The 11,169-nt window shown below is 46.1% G+C and overlaps 1 protein-coding gene and 1 long non-coding RNA gene across 2 annotated transcripts in view; both read left to right on the forward strand.

Moving 5' to 3' along the window:
* Positions 1–11,169, forward strand: part of LOC146670722 (protein NLRC3-like) — a 261,535-nt gene that overhangs the window by 132,718 nt on the left and 117,648 nt on the right. The gene's annotated exons all lie outside the window — the stretch shown is intronic.
* On the forward strand, positions 8,364–9,198 carry LOC146670727 (uncharacterized). Its single transcript, XR_014911562.1, has 3 exons — positions 8,364–8,416; positions 8,522–8,635; positions 8,778–9,198. It is a non-coding gene; the product is annotated as an uncharacterized LOC146670727 (long non-coding RNA).

Below are 11,169 nucleotides of genomic sequence, written 5' to 3' on the forward strand. Positions count from 1 at the left end.
GGAGTCTCTGCCTGAAGGTAGAACCCAGCGGAGTGGAAAAACCCCGTGCTCACCCGGACCATGACAGTACCCCCTCCTCAACGATCGCCCCCCGGCGACCGAGCAGACCCGGACACGCGACGAGACCTGAAAAAATCAGAAACAAGCGCCGGGTCCAAGATCAGAGACCGAGACACCCACGAACGCTCCTCAGGCCCGTACCCCACCCAGTCCACCAGAAACTGCCGGCCCCTGCCCCACCGACGCACGTCCAGGATACGCCGCACCGAGAAGGCAGGATGACCATCGACGAGCCGGGCGGGAGGAGGGGGGTCGGAAGGAGGGCACAGAGGACTAGACAACACTGGCTTGACCCGCGAAACATGGAACACCGGATGGATCCGCAACGATGCAGGCAATGTGAGCCGGACTGCCGCAGGGCCAATCAGCCTGTCAATCACGAAAGGCCCAATATAGCGCGGAGACAGCTTGCGGGAGGTTCCCTGGAGTGGGATATCCTTAGCCGCCAGCCACACTTTTTGCCCCGGAGAGTAAGTAGGAGCCGCCGAGCGCCGCTGGTTGGCGTAGTGGCATTGGCGAGACACAGCGCGCAACAGCGCCTCACGAGTCCGCGTCCAGGCCCGGCGGCAACGCTGCAGATGATGCTGGACAGAAGGCACCGCAAGCTCAGCTTCTTGCTCGGGGAACAGAGGTGGCTGGTAACCTAAGGACGCCTCAAAAGGTGAAAGACCTGTGGCCGAGGCGGTGAGTGTGTTATGCGCATATTCAACCCACGGCAAGAATGTGGACCAAGAGGCTGGATTATGGGCAGTGACGCAGCGAAGAGTGGTCTCGAGTTCTTGGTTCAGGCGCTCAGTTTGGCCATTGGTCTGTGGATGGTAGCCTGAGCTCAAACAGGGCTTGGCCCCCAGGGCCGTACAAAAGGCTCCCCAGGCCTGAGAAGCAAACTGGGGACCCCTGTCAGACACTATTTCCATAGGGATCCCATGGAGTCTGAAAACATGTTCAACCAACAGTTTAGCTGTTTCTGAAGCAGTGGGCAATTTATCTAGAGCTATGAAATGTGCTGCCTTGGAAAATCTGTCAACTATGGTAAGTATGGTAGTCTTTCCTGCAGAGTTTGGAAGCCCTGTTACAAAATCCAACGCAATATGTGACCATGGCCGGTGTGGGGTGGTTAGTGGGTGAAGCAGTCCGTAAGGACGGTGATTCCTGGACTTATTACGAGCACAAACCGTGCAAGCAGCTACGTATTCACGTACATCCCTATCCAACGTCTCCCACCAAAAGTGTCTCTTCAGTAGCATAGCTGTCCTACCTCGGCCCGGGTGACCTGCGAACTTGGCCGTGTGAACCCACTCCAAAACCTTGGAGCGGGCTGCTGTGGGTACATAGCGCTTGTTAGCTGGACCGGTGCCCGGATCAGGTTCTGCTTGCAGAGCCCGCTGAATGACAGAGTCTACTTCCCATGTGACAGCCCCTACACGACAGCTGGCAGGGAGTATGGAGGGCACCCCTGACCGCTCTGAGGCAGCTTCGAACTGGCGGGAGAGAGCATCTGGCTTAACATTCCGGGTACCTGGGCGATATGAGATAGAAAAGTTGAAACGGGCAAAAAACAGTGACCAACGGGCTTGGCGTGTATTTAGTCTCTTTGCATTCCGTAGGTATGTTAAATTTTTATGGTCTGTCCAGACTATGAATGGGTGCTCAGCCCCCTCCAGCAGGTGCCGCCACTCCTCCAATGCTAGTTTCACAGCAAGCAGCTCACGGTCCCCAATATCGTAGTTTCTCTCTGCTGGAGACAAGCGACGCGAGAAGAAAGCGCAGGGTTGTAACTTTGCTGATGGACCAGTATGTTGAGACAACACTGCCCCCACTCCAACATCTGATGCGTCCACCTCAACGATGAAGGGCTTGCTGGTGTCGGGCTGAATTAGCACGGGAGCTGTTGTAAACAGTTGTTTCAGCTTGTTGAAAGCTCTGTCGGCTTCGGTAGGCCACGTGAATGGGTGCTTTGTAGACGTGAGGCGTGTTAGAGGTGCAACTACCTGACTGTAGTTCCTGACGAATCGCCTGTAGAAGTTGGCAAAGCCCAGGAATCTCTGGAGAAGCTTACGGGATGTGGGCACCGGCCACTCTGTGACTGCCTTGACCTTTGCTGGATCAGTCTTCAGTTGCCCCCCTGCCAGGATATAACCAAGAAAAGAGACTGACGATGCATGAAACTCACACTTTTCTGCCTTTATGTACAGTTTGTTCTCCAATAAGCGCTGGATGACAGCACGGACATGAGCGTGATGTTCCTGGAGCGATCTGGAAAATACGAGTATGTCATCCAGATATACAAACACAAATCTGTTCAGAAAGTCCCTGAGAACATCATTCACCAAAGCTTGAAATACGGCTGGGGCGTTCGTTAGTCCAAAGGGCATGACCAGGTACTCGAAGTGGCCCAGTGGCGTGTTAAAGGCCGTCTTCCACTCATCTCCCTGCCTAATGCGAACCAAATGATAAGCATTACGGAGATCCAGCTTAGTGAAGATAGTGGCGCCTTGCAGGGACTCTGACACAGAACTGATGAGTGGCAATGGGTATTTATTCTTTATAGTTATGTCGTTGAGACCACGGAAATCAATACATGGTCGTAGCGACCCGTCCTTCTTACCCACAAAGAAGAATCCGGCAGCAACAGGTGAAGACGACGGTCGAATTATTCCAGCAGCAAGTGACTCTCTGATGTACTCCTCCATAGCAACACGTTCCGGTTTAGATATGTTGTATAATCGACTGGAGGGTAAAGGAGCACCGGGGAGAAGGTCTATGGCACAGTCATATTGTCTGTGAGGCGGCAAAGCTTGCGCCCTACTCTTACTAAAAATCTCTTTGAAATCGTGATATTCCATGGGCACACCAGTGAGATCGGGGGTTGTTTCTTCCAACGCATAGGGCTCCTCGGGGCCCGGGGGACACGCCGACCTCAAACAATTAGCATGGCAGAATACACTCCAGCTTATTATCTTCCGTCCAGACCAATCCAAGTGTGGATTGTGTAGCTTTAACCAAGGGTAGCCGAATGTGAGGGGAGTGTCAGGCGATGAGAGGGCGAAGAAAGTGAGCACCTCCCTATGATTTCCTGAAGTGATTACAGTCACTGGCTCAGTGTGGTGAGTTATTTGTGCAAAGACCTGGTTATTAAGTGCTTTCGCAGAAATGGGCGGATCTAAAGGCACAAGGTGCAATCCCAACCGTGTGGCGTGGTCAAAACTGATTAGGTTTTGCTCTGAACCGGAGTCGACCAGGGCCTGAAAGGTGTGCGTGGCACGGTTGATAACTAAACTGACTGTGAGAAGCAAACGGGGTTTATCATCACTATGAGAACCGCCCACCCGTATCCCCGAATCTACTGGCGGGCTGGCCCTTTTCCCCTCTTGGGACATGCTGCGATCAAATGTTCTGTCGACCCGCAATAAAAACACGCGCGTGCACGAAAGCGACGCTCTCTCTCCTCCGGCGGCAGCTGAGCGCGGCCGATCTGCATCGGTTCCGGCGCCGCGTCCACGACGGAGGGAGAGGCGGCCGACACAGGCGACTGCATTATGGGTGGGGCCGGCGTAAACGAACACGGAAGAGGGCGGAGGAGGGGACGTTGGGGTTTGTAGTTCCTTTCATTCTCCCTCTCTCTCAGCCTGATGTCAATACGGAGAGAAAGGGAGACTAACTCCTCAAACGTAGCGGGCTCATCCCGTGAAGCAAGCTGATCTTTCATGTTATCATTCAGGGACTGTAGAAAGATTCCCTGCAACGCGTGATCTGGCCACCCCGTCTCCGCGGCGGCCGTTCGAAAATCTATGAGGTAATCAGCAACACTACGGCGACCCTGGCGCAGCTTTAACAACTTACGGGCCGAACCGCCCTCAGAGACAGGATGAGTGAATGTCTTTTTAAACTCACCCAGGAAGTCATCATAAGAGCAAGTTCGCAGGGGATGGCTTGACAGGTATGCTTCTGCCCATTTTAGAGCACGGTCCCGTAATTTCCCTATGAAATAGGAAATCCGAGCGGCGTTGTCAGTGAAGGTGCGCGGTGAGCGGCCAAATACCAGATCGCACTGAAGTAGGAACCCCGTGCAGCTCCCCGGATCCCCAGAAAAAGGTTCGGGCTCCGGGGATGATGCGTCGCGAAAAATCGGCCCACTTTGGAGCGCGTAAGCCGAGGCAGGGGACGAAGTGGATGGCTGTGTGTCTTGTGCGGGGGGCGAGGGTTCGGGGGCAGGACGCGGCACGGAAGCGAGGTTAGCTTGTAGAGTCTCTAGGGCAGCAAAGATCTTAGCCTGTCCCTCACCAAGGTCTTTCTGTGAAGCCAGGAGATATTGAATGGATTGCTCGTGGTGACCTAGGATTGCACCTTGTTTCTGAATGGCTGTCCGCTCTGCGTCTGCTGAGTCCATATTGTGGCCAGATCTTACTGTTACGGCCGAGAGGGCCCGGCTGTGGGTGTGGACTCAAATGCAGACACAGAGGGAGGCAAACGGGCGTGAACACAGTGCTTTATTTACAAGTGTCTAGTGAAATTACACAACAGGAGACTATGAATGCTATGAATTATGAAATGCTATGAACTGTGAACTGTGAGGCCAAACTGTGAACATGAAACTGAGTGCTATGGCTAGGTGCTGGATTTCACGGATGGAAAAAGGGGCAGCGGCTTGGATGGAGGTACGCAGTCAGCGTTGCAGGTTTAAAGTGTCATGCGAGGAAGGGGTGTCCAGGGGGTTCCGGGTGAGGAGTGTCCAGAGAGGATCCAGAATATGCGTGGAGTGAGGGACTTGGCAGGGAGGCAGGCAGGTGTAGTCCGATGGTGGAGAGGAAGAAACCAGATGACAGAACCAGCGTCCAGGCGGAGATGAGAGTAGTTCGGGAAACGTGACTGCCAGGTGGGTCATGGGTTAGCAGAAGATCTGGCAGAGGTCTGTTGTGAATGCTGGTCTTATATGCAGGTGACTTGATTGGAACCAGGTGTGGAAGCTGATTGGAGTCTCTGCCTGAAGGTAGAACCCAGCGGAGTGGAAAAACCCCGTGCTCACCCGGACCATGACAACTAGTTAATAAAGTTTCCAGTAAAGTGTTTAATCGCAGCCACAGATTGACAGCAAATATCTCGATTAGCTTCAGTGCATCTATAATAAATATGTGCAAGTTTCAGTGCTTCGTTTAAACTGTATTATACTTATACTGACCCAGGGTCAGTGTAAAATACAATCCTAGCTGTGTGAACAAAGCCTGGCTCCTTTAATCCTGCATGACAAACCTCAGGATGCAGGTTATTATTACTCTTTCCTGCTGGCACACCTGTCACACCTGAGAGTCAGCTAGAAACTTACAGTGACGTGGACATCATGCAAAGACTGCCAGACTCTGTAATACTGCAAATGATCAGTGACTCAGGTTATCACTAAACTTTAAACGGCACCTCTGTGTCTCTGTGTGCTGAACATTTAGGATTGAGTCAGGCTGCATCAGCTGAAGCTGTTATTTGTATATATCAGTATTTTTTATTCAGGTGTGGGGAAAATACGTAAGACTGCAGTGAAGCGATGCACCAGAGTAATCCCTGGCCAAAGGTATCGTACTTAAATCAGACTACTGATCCAGCCACATCAGCCTTTTGTGAGGTCTGTTTAAAGTAGACTAAAAGTGAACTGCAGGTTCCTGAGAGGTGGACTGTGAACACAGAAACACATGTTCATACATACAGCTGCAGCAAACTTACATTAATTTTAAATAGATTTGTTACTCTGATGTCTGTCTCTGTGTTAGTCCTCTGACAGACTGGTGACCTGTCCAGGTGTGCTCTACCTATGACTACTGGGACAGGCTCTAGCTCCTGTAAAAGAAATTTTCTGTTATTATCATTTAAAGTATTTAAGTGCTTATGCATGTGCTTAGTTGTGACACTGTTACTGTTCAGTGAAAGTTTCTAAAACTAGATGAACTTACTTCAGCGTCAGCAGTTTGAGAAAACAACTCCCTTTACAGGTGCTGATAAGGCCAAGGGCACAAAACAGCACAACCATTGATCCGTTAGGTTTCATAGCGAGACACGTGAAGTGTGGTAGGATCAGTTTAACTTCCTCCCTCTTCCTTGGAATGCATAAAGGAGGAGGAGCACGACCTCTGTGGCAGCGCTGACATGACTGAACTGTGATGTTTGATGTGTGTTGGCGCAGTAATAAATAGCTTGATCACAGCTCTTTCTGTGTTGCAGACTTTATTAAAAAAATTCCACGACACCCCCCCCCCCCCCCCCCCCCCCCCATATATTTTAGAAATATATGAAGGGTTAAATTTATATTTTTTTGAATGATTTTAAATAAATTTAAATTGTATTTTGAAATATATTTTATTAATATATTTCAAAATATACAAAAAATGGCCAAAAAATATATGTGCTAAAAAACATTTCAAAATACATAAACATATTTCAAAATGTATTTTAAATTACATTTTGAAATACATTTCAAAATATACAAAAAATGGCCAAAAAATATATGTGCTAAAATACATTTTAAATATATAAATATATTTTAAAATGTATTTTAGCACATATATTTTTTGGCCATTTTTTGTATATTTTGAAATATATTTCAAAATGTATTTTAAAATACATTTTTTTACCGTATGGGCCAGAACAGTTCTCCACAGTCACTGTCCATATGGGTCAGTGGGACCAAGAAGCACTCTGCTAATGTGGGACTCTGACCAGCAACATCCAGCAAGACCCAGACAGCGTTTTCTATCTCCCAGCTGGAGTTTTTGTTTGTCAGTGACTTGAGAGTCAGATTTTTGTTGAGCTTCACACTTGCAGAGGTAAGTCGTTTTGCAGAGATCCCTCCCACCCTGGCTTTTATGTGCTAGATTTCTTATCTGAAACAGTAATATTTCAGTGACTGCTGCTTATACCACAGGTTAATACACTCTACTGATCCCTGATGGGAGAATCATCAATTTTGGCAACAAAGAAGCCTGGTGGACGTTTGTTTACAGTCTGATGATGGGACATCATGCTCTGCATCTTCAAAGTTTGTCTCTTGATTATTATTCATACCCAGTAATGTGAAGTATGCTTATATCTACTATAACGGAACCAACCTGGTGCTCTTCATTTATGGAGGCTGTTGAGTCTGAATGTTGGATGTTGTGTATCTCGTGTTCTCTGGGCTTTGTTGTCCTCAGTCTTTTTGCAGGATCAGAAAACAAAACCAGGAGGCGTGTAAATGTTTCTTCTGCATGATGTTTCTTCAAATGTTTCTTCTGGATGATGATAAGACTGTGACACGGGATGCCACCTTTGGTCTTGTGATGAAGCAAAGCTCAGGAAGAAGTGGGATTAAATGGTACCCACATGTGTGAAGCACTGAGAAGGATGTACAGGGGCACCTGCAGCCAAATCCAAGCCTCAGGTTAGTTGTAGTTGCAGAACGCTACAGGACTGAGACAGCTGAGGCATCAAATGTTTGATTAAACGGATGAAAAAGAGAAGTTTCTTCCCTATAATTATCACTTCTTAAAATCTGTAGCAACTTCAAGTCTGTCAGCGTGCTGAGCATGCTCAGAATGTGACAATATATTTTTGTTCAATATTTAATTTCTTTCAGTTGCAATTGTTAAATGAAAAAAAAAATTTCTTATAATTTAGCAAACTAATTTATCAAAAAAATATACATATATCTGTATTAGTTTTAATAAATTAATTTGACACCTGTATTGAAAATACCATATTGTATTCATACAGAATCAGTTTGGTATCATTGTTTGTCTGTTCACTGATTGCTGAAACTAAGAGCTACTTTGATCTGTTTAGATCTAAAGCATCCAAAGTTGAGCTCTGATGGTTCTTCACCCCTGTGTGTGATATGTGATTCCTACATGCTGGCAGAGCAGCAGTTTGTGCTCACAGATGGTGACAGTGTGGAGAGACGGTGGTGTTTCCTCAGAAGAACCAGCAGAGTCACTTGCTGACTGATGTTCGTCTGCACTGCACAGAGGAAATCAACTGACCGAGGTTTGTCCAGTGACGTGTTATGAATGTATATTTGTTTTATGCTTACAGATGTTTTTCTTGACAGAGGCTCTGCAGAGGTTAGACAAAGAAAATATGTGCTTTACATTTTACTGTGATTTATTGAGATATTTGTTGCCTGATGTTCAGCAGGAATGGAGAAATAGAATCAAAGGGAGATGTTTTTGATGTTTTTGTAATGATGTAAGTAAATCTTCAATATTATTTATTTGCTTGGTTATATTAGGAGTGTTTCTGAGTGAGGGGGGAGGAGTCATCATCCAGGTAAAGTGATGTGGATCCGTGGACACACTTGTCTCCCCTTTAAAGGAGACGATCCAAGTCATCCTTAAATGTTAGTGCTTTCAAATACACAAACATTTTTAAAGGACAGAAATGAACATCCAACTTTGACTGTAACACAAAATAAATCTTTGCATGTGTGTTTTCAAACTCTCAGATGGGCAGCATATCAGTCTTGGACTGTCTAACCTGCAGCACTGAATGACCACCGCACGAGCATGTTCCTGCAACATTCAGCATCTGATCCTTCATCTGTGTGCTTCTGCTTTTGGTAAGTAGAGTTACCCAACTCCAGTAACTCTAAACACATGCCATCCATTTCTAACGGCCTGGTTACTTCCTGTCAGTTACTTTAGAAACCATGTGGTCACCTGACCTAACACTGTTTCTTTTTCTTCCCCTTAATGTTCAAGTGTCACATGTCAAACAGCTGGAGAGGAAACTACACCAGCGTACTGGGATGTTTCAGCAACACGTGCCAGATGCTGTTCCTTCATGGTGACATCACCAGAGACAGCCCCGCCCACCTCAGGACCTCGCCATTGATCATGATGATTATAATGATGACAGCGAGCGGAACTAAGACTGTAAAAATCCACGACAAGAATGTTTCTTTCTAATTATTAATGAATACTGAGAGCCTCGTTCTGTGTTTTGTCTGTTTTGGGGTTGTTGTTTTTTTACCTCATTTGTTACTAACAAAGTTCACAAACTCACACAGTTTACATTCTGTATGTTTCCATCTTTACCAGCCACACTCTAACTGCATTTAAGAAAATAATCCTTAGAAATCGTCGTTTTTCTCTTTTGTAATTGATGATAATTCAGTGAATATACTGCGCTGCTTCCTTTTATTGCGTCACACATTGCTTTAAGTTTTTCAGTGTTCAGTTATTTTTTACTGCTGTTTGAATTCTCTGTACGTTTGACCCTGTAGACTGTTTGATGGACTGCTTGTCTTCCTGTTTGTAACCGCTGCCTGTTTTTTAATAAAGATTTGGATTTCTGACTTCAACACAGCCTCTGCGTGTCCTCCCTTTGTGTCGTCTTCCTCTGTGAACGTGTTGCATGTGTCACAGATTCATTTTATTAACAGCTTTCCCACAGTGAGTTGCATCAGCATTCATTCACAGCACATTGCAGAAGGATTCAGATTAATACAGTGATCTTACAGTCAAAATGATCCTGACAGAGTGCCACTGTAAATGATCTTTCATCAGGTAAATTTTAAAGTTCAGTATTTCAAAGCAGGAGTTATGAAGAATCATACTGGCATTAGGATTAATAATATGTACTTACAAAGTCAAAGTTTTTTAATTATGCTAGAATATTGGAAGACAATCAACTTTTAGTGTTTTCCGCATATTAATTATTCTGAAATAGAGACGGTGACCCTCACTGTACAGAAGCACTAAACAACTGACAATCTAACAGACATCATTGGCCTGAGCAGTCATGCACAGTGAGTCTGATCCTTTGCTGTGAGAGTCTGACAAGCATGTTTCTGGTCAGTTTGGAACAAATAATATCACAATGTTGATCTTTTTTTCAATATTCCTTCTCTTTTACGACATAAACTGTGATCAAAGCTACTTATGTTCACAGCATGTAATAATACTGACAGTCCAGGGCATTGTGGTCTGTTGAGCTAGGGTTAGGGTTAGGGTTAGCAATTCAGACATATGTAATAAATATTAAACGTCTCTGACGTGGGCCACTGTCCGCAGTGTTGGGAAATCCATAACAGGCTGGAACGAGTCAAGGTAGGTGAGCATCCATGAGAAGACACAGCAGATGCATCCTACTGACAGGACCAGGAGACTCCAGAAACCGAGCATCTTCTCTTCAGTGCCATCCTCTCCTGTCACCCTCTCTGCCCGCAGCTCTTTGAATTTGGGGTAGATAAGGGCGCAGAGAAACCCTTATTACTAATTTGTATTATAATTCAATTTTCATGAAATATTCATATTCAGTATCGGTCCTTTTATATTATAACCACGTATCCACCCAGGCTCATGGTGGGGCAGGGCTCTGTCCTGGGATGCTTGAGTACAAGGTAATGTACACCCTGACAGTCTAACTGTAAGCAACAGTCTAAATGTAAAGTGCATTCTAAAGTCCTCTTCAATAAATCATATGCAGAGTCATTCAGGACTGTAAAACGTGAACTACAGAACCCAGAGTCTTCATCATTAAATCTCCGGTTGCTTCATTTTTCTATCCTATATCAGACACTTTAAGGTTAGGTTAGGTAAACTTGCATTCTCATGGTGAGGCAAAATGCTTTATGTGTGTGTGCGCGTGTCATGAACGGCTATAAAAGGCCTATAATTAAAGAACAAAGCGGGGTTTGAGTCCGAGTTGCGGCAGACTGTCACTACTTGTAAATGGAACGCAGCCTTCCTACGGCGGACAGCTAATAACAGGAATCGGACGCGGTCCAGCCAAGTCCACAGCAACCACCATAGCAACCGCCTAGCATGACCTTAAAAACATTTTCTGTCTTCATAACTATCAAAAACGTGAAATGATTTGCAAAGTGTGAAAGTGTTACAGCTGCAGAGAGCTATGGCGGCATCTTTGGAAGCTGTTTGCATAGCTAATAATATACGATGTAACCATGGAGACAGTCAGTCACGTGAGCTAGCGGTGCACGTTTACTACAGTGAATAAGGTGATTGCGTGCACAGCGTCCACACGCTGCAGAGGGTAAAGACATTACTTCAATATTGTTTTATATTTGCCTTCTGTTGACCATCACCTCAGGTTCACCATCACAGTTTCAGCAGACAGATGCACACTGTC

The sequence above is a fragment of the Rhamphochromis longiceps genome, linkage group LG4 (assembly GCF_057381845.1).
Source record: "Rhamphochromis longiceps isolate RC_006_pf linkage group LG4, R_longiceps_female_GT1.1, whole genome shotgun sequence".
NCBI lineage: Eukaryota > Metazoa > Chordata > Actinopteri > Cichliformes > Cichlidae > Rhamphochromis > Rhamphochromis longiceps.